At 38.2% G+C, this 17,386-nt stretch overlaps 1 protein-coding gene across 1 annotated transcript in view; it reads right to left on the reverse strand.

The window, feature by feature from the left end:
- The window catches only part of Pde11a (phosphodiesterase 11A), a 376,507-nt gene that overhangs the window by 142,146 nt on the left and 216,975 nt on the right, over positions 1-17,386 (reverse strand). The gene's annotated exons all lie outside the window — the stretch shown is intronic.

A 17,386-nucleotide genomic window follows, 5' to 3' on the forward strand; every position in this document is an offset into this window, starting at 1 on the left:
ACATATGCATAACATATGAACATAAACTTGAATTTCACATCAGCAATAAGTGCTTGCACTATTTGAGACATACTTAATACTAAAACAATAACTTGTCATTTGTCTGAAATTAAATTTACCAGGTATCTTCTATCTTATCTGGCAACACTATTTCTACTTGCTCCAAATTAACAAGGCTGGAAACAAATCTGGAGAATGCTAAGCCATACTCCAAGATACTCATGTTTTCCCCATATTCAAACTCACATTTCCACATGATTTTCCCTCACAATGTTTAATCTAGCAAGTTTACCAAATGCTTTGAGTCTGGAGTATTTTCTGTAATGCTTCAGTTATGAGCTGAATTGTGTCCTTCACCCTACCAGATACACTTACTGAATTCTTAACTCTTAGAATGTGGCTATGTTTGGGGGTAGTCTTTAAAGCTGGAATTATGGTAAAATGAGGTCAAATGGGGAGGGCCCTAGTCCAATATGACTGGTGTAGTTATAAGAGGAGGACATTAGAACACAGACTAAGGGGTGACCATTTAAGGACACAGCAAGAAGAAAACCATTTGCAAGCCAAGGAGAGAGGCCTCAGAAGAAACCAAACCTGCCAACACCTTGATCTTGAATTTTAGCCTCCAGAACTGTGAGAAAAAAAATACATTTCTAATGTTTAAGGTATTTTGTTATATGTTATGGTGGCCCTACCAAATTATTACAGCTCTATAACCTCACCAAGTTAAGATCTGTGACAAAAATTGAAGGAAATACAACAAAAATAATTCCTGGTTGCTTTTAGCATAACCAATCTTCAAAAGAAAATCATTATGGTTTTATATATACGTGTGTGTGTGCTATATATTAATATTATATGGCATACTAATAACTAAAAATCAAACTTCTATAGTTGAGAACTAAACTTAACAAAGTAAAGAATCAGATATTTAACTATTATTTCTAAACCTTCTTGGGTAAATTAAAATTCCCTCCATAATTTCAGACTATATTAATTTTATAAGCTACTTGAATTCTCTAAATTTTATATTTCATAGCAAGGATCTAGGTACAACTCATATTTTGGACAGTAATATCTTTGATCAAGCAAAAACATTTTCATTGGATGCATCATAATGTTGAATTAGAGGGATTTGCACTAGGTATTTATATATGCCGTCTCTCTCTCAAGAGAAACATTGGTACGTTTGAGAGTTCAGCCATAACATATACACTAGTTAATTTTTCTGACAGTTAAATAAAATTTGTATAAAGCTTACACACAAAAGTAAACAGTTGATCCACAGAACACTTGAATGAACATTAAACTATCACAAGAAAATTTCTATCCCAGATAGATTTATCTTTTGTGTTAGTGTTAATTTAGAAAATATTTTAAAGTTAAAACTAGTGACTCAGTTCTGTTGGTGAGCTCTGACTTAGGAGTTCTTTACAGTTTCTAAAATAAATCACTATTTGCAAAACTCAACCACTTCAATTAACTTTTGGATTGAACTTGCTCCTAGCAAAACAAAAGAAGTCAGATAAAGCAATTATCAGACCCTGAAAGACAGAAGAAAGAAGTCATGTTTTTGTGTCAAGTTTGCACAGCAGAAAAAGACAATTAATTATATTTCCAGAGGAAAATAATGAGCTGAGCTATGAAATAGGGTCATTGTATCAAGCTTTGCCCTCTGCCACATGTGGTTCAACAGCTGAACAAGTGCTTATCTGGCAATTCCAGGAACTGCCCCACAATACTTGAGGGCAGAACTTTCACCCAGTCATTCTGAATGTTAGTTTCTTATGTAGCTGGGCAGTCATTTGCTCCTGGAATGAGAAATGGACCATTGCAGGACTGGTGCAGAGAAGCACAAATGTACAGAAACACCTAATGGAGCACAGGAACCAAGATGTCACCGAGGGCCCAGACTGGTTGTCTCAGACAGAAAAGGATTGTGTGAATATGTACTGATATGTTTATAGCTCTGGTGGCAAAAGTGGCACTTGGTGACACTTAAAAGCTAAACTGACATCAAATTTAAGCTAAGCTAATCTGAGGTAAAATCTTGAATAATTTATCTTGATGAGCTCTGAAGAAATAAAAAGCCTTGCTCTTAGGAGTTGTCCTCCAGTGAAGAAAGGTGACAAACCCCAAGGGATGAAAAGCCAATTTACTTGGAATGACCTGACAGAAGTATCATCAAGCTGAAAAGAAACAGGATTTTTCAACAAGCTGATGACAGGATTCAAACACATGGCAACTGAACAGATGCGTCCAGACTGAGGAAATCATCAGTTTCTATTGTCAAATATTTATAAAACATCCTGCGGTCTAGGGATGACATGTTCAAAGAGGAACCTCAGATAACTGTGTATGGCAGGTGATCTGTTATCACCATCTTCAGAAAGTATGTCATGAAATGTTCTTTAATGATCTAAGAACTCGAACTTTAAAGTAGAATAAAAGATAACTGCCGAATCTGGGGTAATAAATAAAATATTTGATCCATTGTCTGAGTGACTTTAGGATCAGTAGCCTTTAGAAAGAAGGGTCACACTTGTAGCTTGTATCAACATGTGTTTTCAGGATACCTACTACGTGACAGACACTTTGGACTTCTTGTTACCATTTTGGCAAACACATTTTATGTGACACCTCAATTTTATTTGATTGCTAGTAATTGTAGGAAGCACTGTATTGCAAATGATAGTTGAAGCTCAAGAAGGAGCTCAACAAGAAGGTGTGCTGAGATTGATTAGTGATGTCATCCACAGGCATTGGGAGGGAAGAGGGGAGGCATGTATAATGCGAATATTCAATTATGGGAACAGAAGAACAGAAGACATGACCCGTTGTATTAAACTCATTCAGTCAGAACTCTGCCAATGAAAGAGATATAGGATACATTTTGAGAAAATCACAGATGTCTAAATTTAAATGATTTAGGAGGTATCTAAAACACAGATGCAATTTCAATTTTTAATTTGATTTTCTATTAGGTAAAATTTATATTGGCAAGAAACCTACTTGCTCTACTGACAATCTTGTATCCTCTGTGATACTGATACAAGAAACAGTAATCTTCACAGGTAAGAAGCCATAAGTTCTCCATTTAACTAACAGGAGGGTACAAGAAGCTGCAATTAGAAGAAAGTATCAAATTTTTACTGGGTCAATTTTATTGATCAATTAAAAGAAATAGCATTGGCTTTAAAAAAATATTATGTCAAAATAGGAAGAAATCAAAAGCACCTTTTAAGTTGTGCTCATAGATATATGAGTAAAAAGAGCTTTCCAAAGAACTTTGGCTAAAATCTGCCTTCATAGTAATGACCTCTGTGAGAGGTTTAGAGTTCTAGACCAATTTGAGCTCTGCCCATCTTGGCTGAATTCTCCTTTAATTAAAAATTTCTTCACAGACTATACATGCTATTTTTGCATTTTGTTTCATCCAAAGATATGGAGTCAACCTCTCTAACAGTTTGATAGAGCCCTCAATTTAGGATGAGGAAAGCATTCTTCATTTATTCACCCAAATCAAAGATTTAACTTAGCTAAGTGTGATAGCACACACCTGTAATCCTATCTATATGAGAGGAAATGACAGGACGATTGTGGATGGAGGCCTACCCAGGCAAAACTTAGCAAGAGCCTATCTCAAAAGCAAGCTGGCTATGGTGGTACACAGCTGTGGTCCCAGCTACTCAGGATGCAGAAGTAGGAGGATAGCAGTCCAAGGCCAGCTTGTGCAAATGCTTAAGACCCAATTTGAAAAACAAACTAGGGCATGGCTCATGGCAGAGTACTTGCCTAGCAAGTGAAAGGCCCTGAGTTCAATCCCCTGTACAGAAAAAAAAGATTTAACCTAATCATTCTATGTCATTGCCCAGATTTAAATTTTAATATCAGTGATGCTACTCTAAATCTCAATCTGATTTTAAAAAGCAAACTCTTGAAATGGCTTCATAAATTATAAATACTATCCATTATCTAGTGTATAATGACAACACTGATGTTCATTTGACAGCTGCCCAAACTATGCACTTGTCAGAAAATAACTTAATCCCTATCATTTTATGTGGTGGATTAAGAAGGCCATAAATTCTTGGAAAACCTTCCTATAATAGGTACCGTCTTCACACTCAGTGGGGTTTGTGACAGTTTCACTAATAACATAATATGTGGTATTCTGCCAGTTGTGCTGGAAGCCTTTATTTCCTGGCTTTTGAAACATTCTCTTCTGTAGCTGTGAAGCACTGTGTATGAAGTTCATTTACTCTGTGAGAAGCTTCAGCCACATGGAGAAGAAGCCTGAAGGATGAAACACCACGGAGAAGGAGAAAGATGTCAAGGAGCCCCCATGAAGCCAAGCAAGTGAGTGAGTGAAGAAGCCATCTTGAAATGGATCCTCCAGACTCAACTACCGCAGCTGACACCATGAGATTCTGAGATGAATTACCAAGCTTAGCCCTTCTGGAATTCTTGACCCATAAAACCATGAGAAAAATAAAATGATTATGGTTTCTAAGCCATACAAACTTTTTGATAGTGACTAAAATGCAATAAATAAAATATGACCAACCTTCCACTGACACAAGCTACCCTATGCCATTCAGAGTTCTGAAACAGAGTTGTAACTGAAATGTCTTTCTTTTATAGAATGTAGGTGAGGTTGGCCTTGAACTCATGGAATGCTATGGAACTTCAAAGGCTTTTTCAAAACGCCTACTGTAGAAAGCGTTGGTGATATAGTGGTGAGCATAGCTGCCTTCCAAAATGCCTACAAATTCCTGTCTGGTTTATATTCTCACCTTGGCCTTTAAGTTCCTATGTATTCTTGTGTTGTATCTGTTATGTAATCAGCATAGGAAATGTGAAATTCTACTCCCTCCTCAATTTCCACAAGAAAGCTACTCACATCAAGCATTTCTAAACTCAGCACAGTGAGGTTTTCTGCTCTCTCCCTTCCTTCTGACCCTCCCTTCATCCCTGACTCCCTCTTGTTCCCTCTCCTTCTTTCTGTTTCTAAAAAGACAAATAGCAGTTACATCAAAACAAATAAACACCTGCAGATGAAATGTCAACTCCACAATTCTCAAAACACCTTTGCCTCTTCCAAATGTGAAATGGGGCATTTCACTGACCACTGGTTTTATATAGTCTCAGCCCTTCTTTGTTTTTCTGCCTTATCTCCAATGTAACCTTCTTTTCTTTTCCTTCCCATCCCTACATTTCAAATGTAAACTAACAAAATCCTCTCCATTTCTCCTAAGACTGGTTTTTCACATCCTCTGATTGTCAGAGATAGTAACTGTCTGTTCCCTCATAATCTGTACTATTCTAAGAGGGTTTGCTAAGGACTTTCCCATAGAATTCCTTCCTTAAGAGGAATTCCAGGGCCTGGGTCTGGATCACATTTCACTCATCTCGTTAAATTTCAGAAATTCTCATATGCATCTGAAGTCATTCTTTGCTCAGTGGTTCCCAAACTTCAGTGGGCACCAGACACAGATGACAGGTCCAGCTTCCCAGAGCTCCCGACTCAGAAAGTCTGGGGAAGGGGCCTAAGAATTCACATTTCTAACAAGTTCTAGCTGAAGCTGATGTTGCTAGTTTTAGACAATACAGTGAAAACCAGAAAGCCTCTTCCTGAAGTCCAGGTTAAAAATCCCGAGATGAGAGTGCTTATAGGTTGAAGTGGGCAGAGAGGAAAGAAAAAAAGTTTGTCTGCATCTTCTCCCAACTCCCAGTATGATCTGAATAGCTTCTCACGAGGCTGGAAATGTTTCCTTGGCTTTATTTTAATATTATACCTTTCATGACTAGATTTCTTTTCTTTTCTTAATTCTGTTGAAAATGGAAATGCAAAAATGCTGTGAAGTCAGTTTCAGTGAATTTAGAGTCCTTTGACTTATAAAAGCAATCTGAGTAAGATCCAGTTTATAATCACGGAAATCACTCACTACATTTTCTGAGTACAGAAATCCAAATTCATCCCTTGAGTGGCATTGGCTTGTATTATGACCTTACTGTCTCCCCATCTACAGGGTCAGTAGTTGTACTTGATTTTGTTCACGTAGATTAATTCTTTATGAATTCTCTGAAAATTCTCAAGGTAGGACATTTCCTTTCATTTAGTAAAAGTTTGTTTTTTCAATTTTTCATCACTTGGTTTACCAACATTGGGAAGCAGTATAGCTTGGCCTTTGAGCACAGAGACTTGGGATCAAACTGCTTGAGTTCATAATCCTGGGTCCATTAGCCCTATAACTTTAGTCTAATTATTAGTCTAATTATTTAGTCTAATTATTTCCTCATTAGTAAGAGGCAAGAAATAGCTCCCTTTCCCAATCACTTTTCACTGGCCAGAGCAAGTTACAAGGTTCCATCTAAATTCAAGAGAGCAAGGAAGTGGAATCCTGCCCTGGGCCCTGAAAGGAGAACATCAGAAATATTTGACAATGAGCCCTAATGGTTGACATGATGGGTTGGGCAATCAGATAGCATTTTTTTATTTTGTTTTGTTTTTGTAGTATTAATTAAACTTAGGGCCTTGGGCAGGCTAGGCAACGGTCTACCACTTAAGCCACTCTCCCAGCCCTGTGTGTGTTTATTGTTTTTGAGATAGGGTCTCTCTAAACTTCTGGGCTAACCTCAAACACTCAATCGTCCTGCCTTCACCTTCTGAGTAGCTGGGATTACAGGAGTTGCACCGCCACATCTGGTTTAGAATCGTGTCTAAAATCTGAGTAAATGAGTCTAATCTATGAATTTTACTATATGAATTTTGTGTCTTATTTTTCTTTTGTGCTTACTTCCTAATTCTCTTCTGTGTTTCAAACAATTGTGTTTAGTAGATAAGATCTCTATTAAGATTATGGCATATGCATATTATATGTTATTGTATTTAACACATATAGTACATGTACTATATGATCATTAAATATTATTGCTTTGACTAAACACATTCTGATAGAATGTGATAGAAGAAAAATATGAGATGGATAATGATTGGCTTAATCCTGTTACATAACTTTAAGAAATGCTTATTCATTCCAATCATTTAACTGTCATTAGGATGAAAGAGACAGCCTATTTGTTTTGAAAAAGTTTCATATGGTAATGATTCTTCTATTTTTCTAAGTTTCCAGTCATCTCTCATAAAGGAGCTCAACCATTACACTTAAATTTAAAAGTTTTTTGTGATTAATTCTTAGCGTGACTCAATTTGACTCTATGCATATGCATATTGGGCTATAATTTATAACCATTTTAAAATAAGTGTTCCATTCCCACAGTTCCATTGCTCCCCACATTCTGGTTTAAAGTGAGGCTGTTTTTCTTAATAATGAAGGTTATTAAATGTATTAATGTTTCATAAGTGCTTTTCTAATGAACTCCTTACTTGCTTTTCTTGTTTGTTATTAAGAACAGAGGAGAACATAGCATTCTTTTGGACTAATTGAGCAAACTGGGATTGGTTATTGCTGTTTCTAAAACAACTATAACGTGCCAATGGTTTTTTTAATCTAAAATTTATATATCTGGAACTATTAGTAGTCTGATTTCATGTAATACCATATTTCTGAGTAGCCCATTATTAGATATTTGTATATACTTATTTTATAATCTCTTTTCCCACCATTCCTCCATAATCAACAAACTACTAGCATGGTCTATCATTTTAGAGACATACATTGCTTGTTTGCATCTGTTTGGATCCCAGTGTGATTTAATACCATTTGAAAGCAGCACCCCCTTACTGCCCTATCAAAGCACTATCATAATTCTGAGCAGTGCACCCAAAGTGAATGCCAGTTTCCTACTTGGCAAATCATAAACCTGGGTTTCACAAGCCCATGATTACAAGTGAAACCAGCAAGCTAAGGCAAGGCAATTCTACTACAGAAAGCTATTCTGTTTCTCACTCTGGAACAATTGACTTGACTCAACTAACCGAGACTCCACATTTGATTCAGACAGGAGCAGCTGAAGCTCAGTGCAGAAGCTGGCTTACTCCAAGGATCTGCATTGTAAACCCAAAACCATTTGGGTTGCCAGGGATGGTTTCTTGCTGATAAATTCATAATTTTCAATGGAGGAAGAGAACACATTTCTAAGGGTATTTTTCACCTTCAGCATTGAACCCAGTGGATTCCTCTTCAGCATTTGTCCCCTAGTCTCTGTCATCACAATCTTATAAAGCAGAAGTATGCTGCCTGGTGTAGGAAGCAGGCCTTTTACATTGCCTCTCTCCCCACTCCCACCACAACCAGCCAAGACTCCATGGTAAACAGTCCTGCAATAAACTGGACCGTCCCCAAAAGGCAACTTGCAGCCCAATCTGTAGAACATGGCCCTCTGAAGCCAAAAGACCTGAGCTCGAATCCAAATCTGTGACAAGCTGGGCAGTGCAAGCCACAAAACCCCTCTCAGCAAATTTCTAAGCCTTGCTAAGCCTCTGTTTGTTCATTTGTCAAATGGGAACAATATTGTCTACACTGGGCTGTTTTGGTGAAAGAGAAATATATGTAAAGCACATAATATAGTGCCTGACAGATAAGTGTTTAATAAACGTAACATTTTAAAAACATCCCAAATCACATCACAAAAACAGAAGAAAGAAGATCATAAACTAATGAAAGAAAAAAATTCCAAATATGCCAGAATGAGTGTAACCAGATAATAGTTACTTCTTAAGGTTACCATGGGGACTATGTTAAATTATCCCAAACATTCTGCTATGTTTGAGAATTCTTGTCTAGGATTCTGAAGCACATTCCTTAGACTGTGACAATGGTGACAAATTCTATGAAGGTGAATTTGACTTTGGAAAACCACCAGATACCATTTAATAGGAAATAAAATGAAACATCGTCAAGTATTTGTTCAAAAGCAGTGTGTTTATAAAGTACTGAGATTGATTTTTCTCTCCATAACTGGCAGGATGATGCCTCTAAAATGTCAAACTAATCATGTTCAGCTGCTGAAAACCCTTCAATCATTCTCTACCACTTTAAGAATCAAGTTTAAATTCCTTCATGTAGCATAGCATCCTTTGTTGCCTGGCCCTTCACCAGCCTCTTTCCTGCCTTTCCTCCATCTCCACCTCTGTGTGCCTTTCACCCTAGCTGTGCTGAGATGCCAGGTTGCCCTGAATAGCATGCTACCTCAGTCCTCCCTACTTCCACCCAGGACTTTCCTTCTACCTGGAAATTGTGTAACTCCTTGCTACCTCTTGTCACTCAGAGGTTACCTTCTCTGCAAAGTAGTTATGACCAAGCTCTCTGAATTAGATGCCCTTCCTCTAGGCATCCCCTAATGTGTAGCTACCTCTGTCCTGTAACTTGTCACATTGTATAGTAATCATACTATCACTTATATCTATCCTGTTCTAGACTGAAATTACATGAGGCATTGCATGATGCCATGTGAAATTTGCATAGCATATACCATGTTGCTTCAGTGAGGGTTGAGTTCTTAGCACATAGTAGGTGATTCATTCATTACATTAATGATTATTTCCTGCAAACCTTGTAGACCACATTAGAGTGTTTCAGAAATATTTAAATGATGCTAGAATTATGAGAAATTTGCAGAATATGCTGTTGACTACTTGCAGCAAAGCACTACTTATTTGTTCATATCCATAAATTATTTTTTATTGTTGTTAAGAAATTGCCTTACTAAGCCAGGGATGGTGGCACACATCTGTAATCCCAGGAGGCTGAGGCAGGAGGATCATGAGTTTGAGGCCAGCCTGAGCCACACAGTGAGACACTGTCTCAAAAAAGAAAAAGAAAATTACCTTACTAGAGTCTGGTATAAAATAGTATCTATAAGTAGTCATAGTGGATTATACTCCAAGGTATAAAATAATTATTCACGAGTATATAAATATATGCAGATGAAAGAAAGGAAGGAAAGAAGAATTCTACATAACTTATGTAGCTACTTTCCCCTCCAGGAAGTGGAGTATAACTTCCCCCTCCTTATGTATAGCTTTGCATAGTGACTTCCTTCCAAATAGTACAGTATGGAAAGGGGGAGAAGACTAACTTTACAGTGAGGAAACCTCATAGGAACTACCTCAGCCAGGTGATCAAGATTAATACCAAAGTGATAAGTCACTTTGATAGCATGTACCCTGGATATGATGTGATGAAATGAAAATGTGAACTTCCTTGCCAAAACTCATCATCACAGTCTAGTCATGAGACAACATCAGACAAATCCTACTAGAGGGACATTCTACAAAATTCCTGACCAGTACTTCTCAGAAACAGTTCATGTCATCAAAAAAGGTATGAAAAGCTATCACAACCAAGAGGAGCCTAAGGACCTATGGTTTCTGAAGGTCACAGGGTGTCCTGGATGGGATCCTGGGACAGAAAAAGGATACTGGAGAAGGGCTTAGGAAATCTGAATAATGTATGGACTTGGGTTAGCAATAATGTAGCAATATCAGTTCATTAATTAACACGTACCATACTAATATAAATGTTAAGAATAGGGAAAACTGGGTGCAGGGTATATGGGAACTCTGTTCTACCTTTCCAATTTTTCTGTAAATCTAAAACTATTCTAAAAAAATTAAGTTTTGGTTTTTTAAAATGGTATTTGGCTGAATCTTGATGTAGGGTCTTTCACTTTCCTCGAAATACCTAAATGAAACCCCAGAAGCAATCACTAAAACAGAACCCACTACTAGAATCTGAGAAGCGTTTTTGCCAGTTGTAAGACAGATGCAGCTGGTTTGAGCAAAATAACTCTTGCTTTTACCATGTGTCACCTCCTGAATAAAGCAGTCCCTGGGCCTGCAAGCCAGGAAGGCGTTGTTCCTAAAGCAATCCCAGGAGGGCATTGTTCCCTTCTCTACTGCCAGAGACCCAGGAGCTGCACTAATCTGAAAATTCATCTTTCCCCTTCTGCTGAATGGCAGCTGTTTCTGAAGTATTAGCTTTCATCCTGGAGAGAGTCACTGCAAATCAAACACTGTATGAGGCTAGGAGTGGGGGATGTTATAAGTAACAATTACAATTGACATTTTATGAGCACTGTTCTAAAGGTTTACTTACATTATTTCATTTCTTCCTCATCATTCCCACAAGGTTGGGAAGTGAGAACAGTGAAGCACAGAGAAGTAACTTATCCATAGATGCACAGGAAGAAAGTAGCAGAGCTTGAATTAAAATCCTAACAGTCTGATTTTAAATTTTACATTATAAACCACTTGATTGTACTTCATAAGAAAAAAATCTACTAATAGCAGTATATGTCAAAGAATGAGATCTATGTTTTACTTTTTAATTGTGATCTTTACTTGTACTTTCTTGAACTTGATACACTCAACAAATACTTCTTGCATGTATCCTGTGTGCCAGGTCCTATGCTGGCACTGGGGACACCATGGTGGACCAGACACACAGCTACAACCCTATATATAAGGGATCTAGAATCCACTGGAACCCAACTGAGGAAAGAATTCACCATTTAAGCACAGTGGACCCCACTAGAGTTGTCCTCCATTCTAGGTACAGCTTAGGAACTGAGCACATTAGCTTGCTCCCATTTTATGCATATATTCAAGGGATTCTGTATCACATTCATGGGCTGTGAGACAAGGGCCAGTCAGCTCACACTGTATCCTGAAAACCCAAGACATTGCCTCTCTGAGAATGATTTTATGCAAAGGCCATTACCTCTCAAAAATCTCATGCTTACTGTCTTCTTAGGATGAAAGAAGATGTGCAAGGCCCCCAGTCTGATCCCCAGAACAACAACAAAAAGATATAAGAAAGAGCCTCATTGAAGCTGGAGTAGAAAACCATGCATATAATTTTGGATGAATTTTGTAATATAAACAAACAAATAAAAGAATGAGACAACAAAGCTCAGCTGTCCCTTTATCAAGGAGGCCTTGTTATAGTTTAGACCTGAAGTGCCACCCAAAAGCTCATGTACTGAAGGCTTGATCTCCAGCTAGTGCAATATTGGGAGGCAGTGGAAACCTTAGGAGGTAGGACCTAGTGGGAGGAGAGTCACTGGGGCCATGGGCTTCGGAACTTCTTCCCTCCATCCCCCTCTCTCTCTTTCCCACTACCACAAGGTGAGCAGCTTGGCTCCACCATGCACTCTCCACCATGATGGTCTGCTTCACCTCCAGCCCTAAGTGATAGAGCCAAGTGACCATGGACCGAAACTTTCAAAACCATGAGTCAAAATAGAGCTTTCCTCCTTTAAGTTATTTTTCTCAGTTATTTTGTCACAGTTACAAAAAGCTGACTAACACAGGCTTCTTCAATGTGTCCACAGTAGCCCCATTTATAGCCATTCTTTTTTTTTTTGTCCTGGCATTTGATATCAGGGTTTCTGTCTGCAAGACATGTGCTCTATCACTTGAGCCATGCCTTCGGTCCCTCTTGCTCTGGTTATTTTTTAGATAGGGTCTTTCTTTTTGCCTAGGCCAGCCTAGACCACAATTCTCCTATATTAGGCTTCCTGCAGTCCCTGGGATGATAGGTATGCACCACCACACCAGCTATTGGTTGAGATGGGGTCTGGCAAACTTTTTGCCCTGGCTGGCCTTGAACTGCAGTCCTCCAGATCTCTACTTCCTATAGTCACTCTTTATTAAAACATCCTGTATGTTTCTTTTTATGACACATTATCATGAATATATCTTGTTAAATTATTTGTTTACTTTTATATTGTCTCTCTTCTACTGGAATATAAGGTTCATGAGAATGTAAATACTATTTTTCCACTGCTAAATGCTCAGAACCTAGAACACTGTCCACTACAAATTAAGCAAAATAAGCCAGTCACAAATGGACAACTACTACATGACTCTCCCCAGAAGAGTCCCTGGAGAAGTCATATTTATGGACAAAGTAAAATGGTGGTTGTCACGGGCTAGGAGGAAATGGGGAGATAGTCTGAAGCAGGGAAGAACAATTCTGGAGGTGGGTGGTGCTGCTGATTACACCACAATGTGAATGTACTTAATATCCCTGAACTGTGCACTTAAAATTGTTAAAATGGCAACTTTCCTGTTGTGTTTATTTTACCACAATTAAAAAGCCAAAAGAACCCTGACCTAGAGCCTGTATGGAGGATTAGGCTGGCCTGCAGAGAGGTTATGCCAGGTGGACCCCTGGAAGCCAGTATTGCAAGGGGATTGTGAGCTGTCAGGAGGAGCAAATTCACATCAGGTAGTTATTGACAGAAAAGTACCAGCTGTGGAGTTGTCTGGAGAGTTTATGCCAGCAACTCATGGTTAACAGAGAATGTTGGTGTCTGGTGCAGAGAGCCTTGAATCCAAATTGGGACAGCACCTGACACAAAGGCTTTACCCTTTCATTCTGTCTCCCTCTTGTCTTGAACCTGTCTTGGATAGGAGGGGACTAGAGGAAGAACAAGTAAGCCCACTGTGACCCTCTCTTAGCCACAGGCTTCTAACTTCAGGGAAGAAGAAACACTCAGAGACAACTGAACACCTGCATGTGTCAGGAAAGCCATGATGTCTACCAGAACATTCATCCAGGAGTGGGGAAGACTGACTCGACAGAGAAGGTTTAAAGAAAGAGGGTAAGAAAGGAGCAAGAAGCATTCTGTTTGCATCCTATGAGTCTAGCTGTTTTGATCACCCACTCAGAGAAAAATCTCTCCCTCCAGAAAGACAGGTTGGCTCCTTAATCCTCATCTAAGGAAATCCCACGGCACATGTATCTGGAAAGAGGTCCTCATTGCCAATACCACATATACTCCCAAACCAACACTGTATTCATAGCCTTTAGGAAAGAGGAGAATACAGGGCGATGTTTCACCAGTCTGTGTCCATGAAGAATGACTGCAGCTTCTCCAAGCCTTTCCTCTTAGAATGTTGCCATGGCAGACTGTAATGATTATTTATGGCAGCATGCATTCATTCATTCAATACACTTATTGACGACCAATTATATATCACAAAACACTGAGAGGAATAAAAAGATAAGACATGATCACATATTTCAGGGCATGTGCTCTAGCAGAAGAAAATGTACATACTCACAAAATAGGACAGAGCAAGAGAGATGACTGTGAGAGAAAAGACTACATTTAAATCAAGTTTTGACTGGTGGAACAATTTTGAGTGGAGAAAGCATAATAGGAGCAGAGACTAACAAAAGTGGAGGAGATATTAAGAGTATGATCAGATGGCAGAGAAGCAGGTGGCTGATTTGTAGACTATGAAGTATTTGAGTTTGTAAGTACCACAGAATTCTCTGAGAAGAGAAATGAGAGCCAAGGGTAGGAAAGTAGTTTGGTATGAAATTTCCAAAAGGCCCCAAAGGCCAGGACATTTCTGCTTTGATAGGTAATGGGGGTATAATTTCAGGTCTCTGAGTGGGTGAGTGATGCAATCTAAAATATGTTTTAGGACGAACAAGTAGAAGGCTATAGCAATTGCCCAGCCAAGAGGTAATGAAGCCCTTAAGCAGGATGGTTGCTGTGGCAATTGGAAAGGAGGAAATAGATGGGAGAGGCTTTGGGGAGGTGGAATAAATGGGGCTTGGATCCTGATTGAATATGCCTTTTTCTCACCCTCTGTTTGACCTTCATTTCTTCCCCATTCTGATCATAAAGCTGTAGAAGACATCCCTTAACACACAGACTTATATTTCTTGGAAATTTTCTCATCGTTATTAGATAAAGCTTCATTTGCAATAACTATGAAAGACACCCCAAAGAATCATTCTTGATGTTCAAAATGAGGAAGTAATTTTCTACATCTAAATTTATATTCTGTTGTCTCTGTATTTTGACTTTTAAGCAAAGTTTCCATCTTTTTCCTTAAGAGCTTACTTAAAAAATGTGAACATATATAAATGCAGCTTTTCTGGAGCTCTTGGCTATTCATGCATCAGAATCATAAAATTAAAGTTATTAAAATAATACTGAATTGATCTCTTTGTTCTATCACTCTACTTTAAAAACATTTCTGCTCTCTAAAAACCTCAGAGTGTTAATTTTACATATTCAGGAAAAAGGAATTTTAACAATAGAATTACATAACCAAATTACAATTACAATAAATTAAGAAGAGTAGTTGCCAAAATAATTTGAGTTGATTATTTAATTGTTAAATGAAATCCAGGTAATGTATTTGTCACTCCATTTTTAAAGGTGAGAAAAGTACAAAATATTTTGTGTGTTTATATTTCTATTTTTCACCATTTGTGGATTATGGCTAAAATGAAATGAAGTTCCCACTATGTGGCAAGACTTTTTGGGAAATTTTTGCCTGTGGAGATGTATAGCTTTGAAGGCCTGCTTCACTGCTTTTGACACTGGATGCTTTGTATTTGCATCCTGGACTTTTCTGCAGAAGCATATATGGTCACACAGGTGATAGACAATGGCACACAACGGGGAGGCAGGAGTGCATGCAATACTGCTGAGGCACACAATGGTGCCTAACAGAACCATGTTACAGAATGGTGTAACTAACTGAACCTGTGTCACAGAACTAGGAAACAGAAAATCTGTTTTCAATTCAAACTTGAAGTGGGAAGTGGCCATCCTGATAAAGCAGGCAGCAAGTTATAGTCTGCCCCATAGGTCCGCACAGTCTTACAGCTGAGCAGCCAGGACTTCGTGGAACTCCAAGACAGCAGAACAGCTAACTTTTACTAAGGACAGCTCTCTCCACAGCGATGGCGGATTGGTTGCAGGATACTCTCCCTTATAACAAAATCGCAAGATTCTCAAGTATGTTCTATAACGTGGCTTAGTGCTTATATGTTAGCTATACATCCTCCCGCATGCTTGAAATCATTTCCAGTTACTTGCAATACCTAGTACAACGTAAAGGCTCTGAAAGTACTTGTTGTAATATAGGGAAGAATGACAGGTGAAAAGTCTATACATGCTGGGTACAGACATAATTTGCTTTGTGTGAATATTTTCCATCCATGGTTGAACGTGCAGATGGGCAGTCCATGGACAGAGAGGTCTACTTTACCAACAGTAACTGAGCACTCTCTACACACTGCCCTTGCATTATTTTAACTGTTAAAACATTCTTCTTATATTCATTTAACGTATGAAATAACTGAGGCCGAGAGGTTACATAGCTTGCCCAAGGTCAACAGCTGCTGAATCAGGATTCAGTAGAAACTGGACAGCTTGGATAACACCAATAGCCTCCACTTCAGGAGACACTGATGCAAAGCAAGACCTATATTAAAAGTGCACTTAAAACAATGAAGTTGGGCTGGTTGATTAGCTCAAGTGGTAGAGTGCCTGCTAGCAAGCATGAGGCCCTGAGTTCAAACCCTATTACTGCCAAAAAACAAAACAAAAAATGAAATTCTTTTTTTCCAGATCAATGGAAACAAATAAGTTTCAAGAACAATACTTGAATATTCATACACATATATATGTATATGTATTGAATTTTATGATTCAATCTAGCACTTCAAAACAATAGGAAATGTAGCCAGTGTTAAGTAAACAAATGGAAAACATTGGTTATGGGGGCAGAGGGAGGATAAGAATAAAGACAAACATTTTGTTTAAAAAAATATATGTACTTTCAGGGAGGTCTGAGTGTTTCAGATATTGAATTCTACCCTATTTGTGGGGATTAGATTTTCAAGAGAGTTGATCTGGAGACTATTTATTTTCACAGGACATAACATTTTTTTATTAAAAATGCCTTAGAGAAAAGATGTTTAAAGGACAGAGGAGAACAGCATTGTGCTGTCTCTAGAATGTCCTGAACATGCCAGAAGAAATGTGTTCCCATGAGCTTTCCACCCCATGAACTGTGTGCTCCTTCTGGAAGGAAAGGCTTCTAGGGTGGTTACTGTATTGGGGTCAGATGCATTGTTTCCTTCCACTCTTGTTGCTGATGAAAAATAAGAGACAATGTAATAAGATTATGGGAACACATAGCTACATTTAAACATTATGTTTAAATTTGGTAACAGCTAGAGACCCTCTTTAAAAAAACACAGGTATGTGCACAACGTTGCATGTAACTTCGAGTTTGCAGATTAATACATGTTCTATAATTGGATATAGATTTTATATGTGAGATTTATTAAATAGTGATAATCCAAAATAATTCACCAGGATTTAAAATGTATTATGAACTTAGATTTCAATATGTATAGGTAATTCTGCAAATTTACAACTTTTCTTATCATAGGAGGAAACCTTACTCTGAAGCTTTGTGGCCCAGATGGGAGAAGCTTCTGTCCTTATCCAACTACCTTTTCTTCGGTACACACATCCACACATGTCCCACTGAGACACCATTCTATTACCCCTGCCGACACCAGGTGTCCTCTAAGACCCACTAAATTTGAACAGAACTGTTCTTATCGCTCATGAATCTCAAATGCTTATTTTG

The sequence above is a fragment of the Castor canadensis genome, chromosome 4 (genome assembly GCF_047511655.1).
Source record: "Castor canadensis chromosome 4, mCasCan1.hap1v2, whole genome shotgun sequence".
NCBI classification, from domain to species: Eukaryota; Metazoa; Chordata; class Mammalia; order Rodentia; family Castoridae; genus Castor; species Castor canadensis.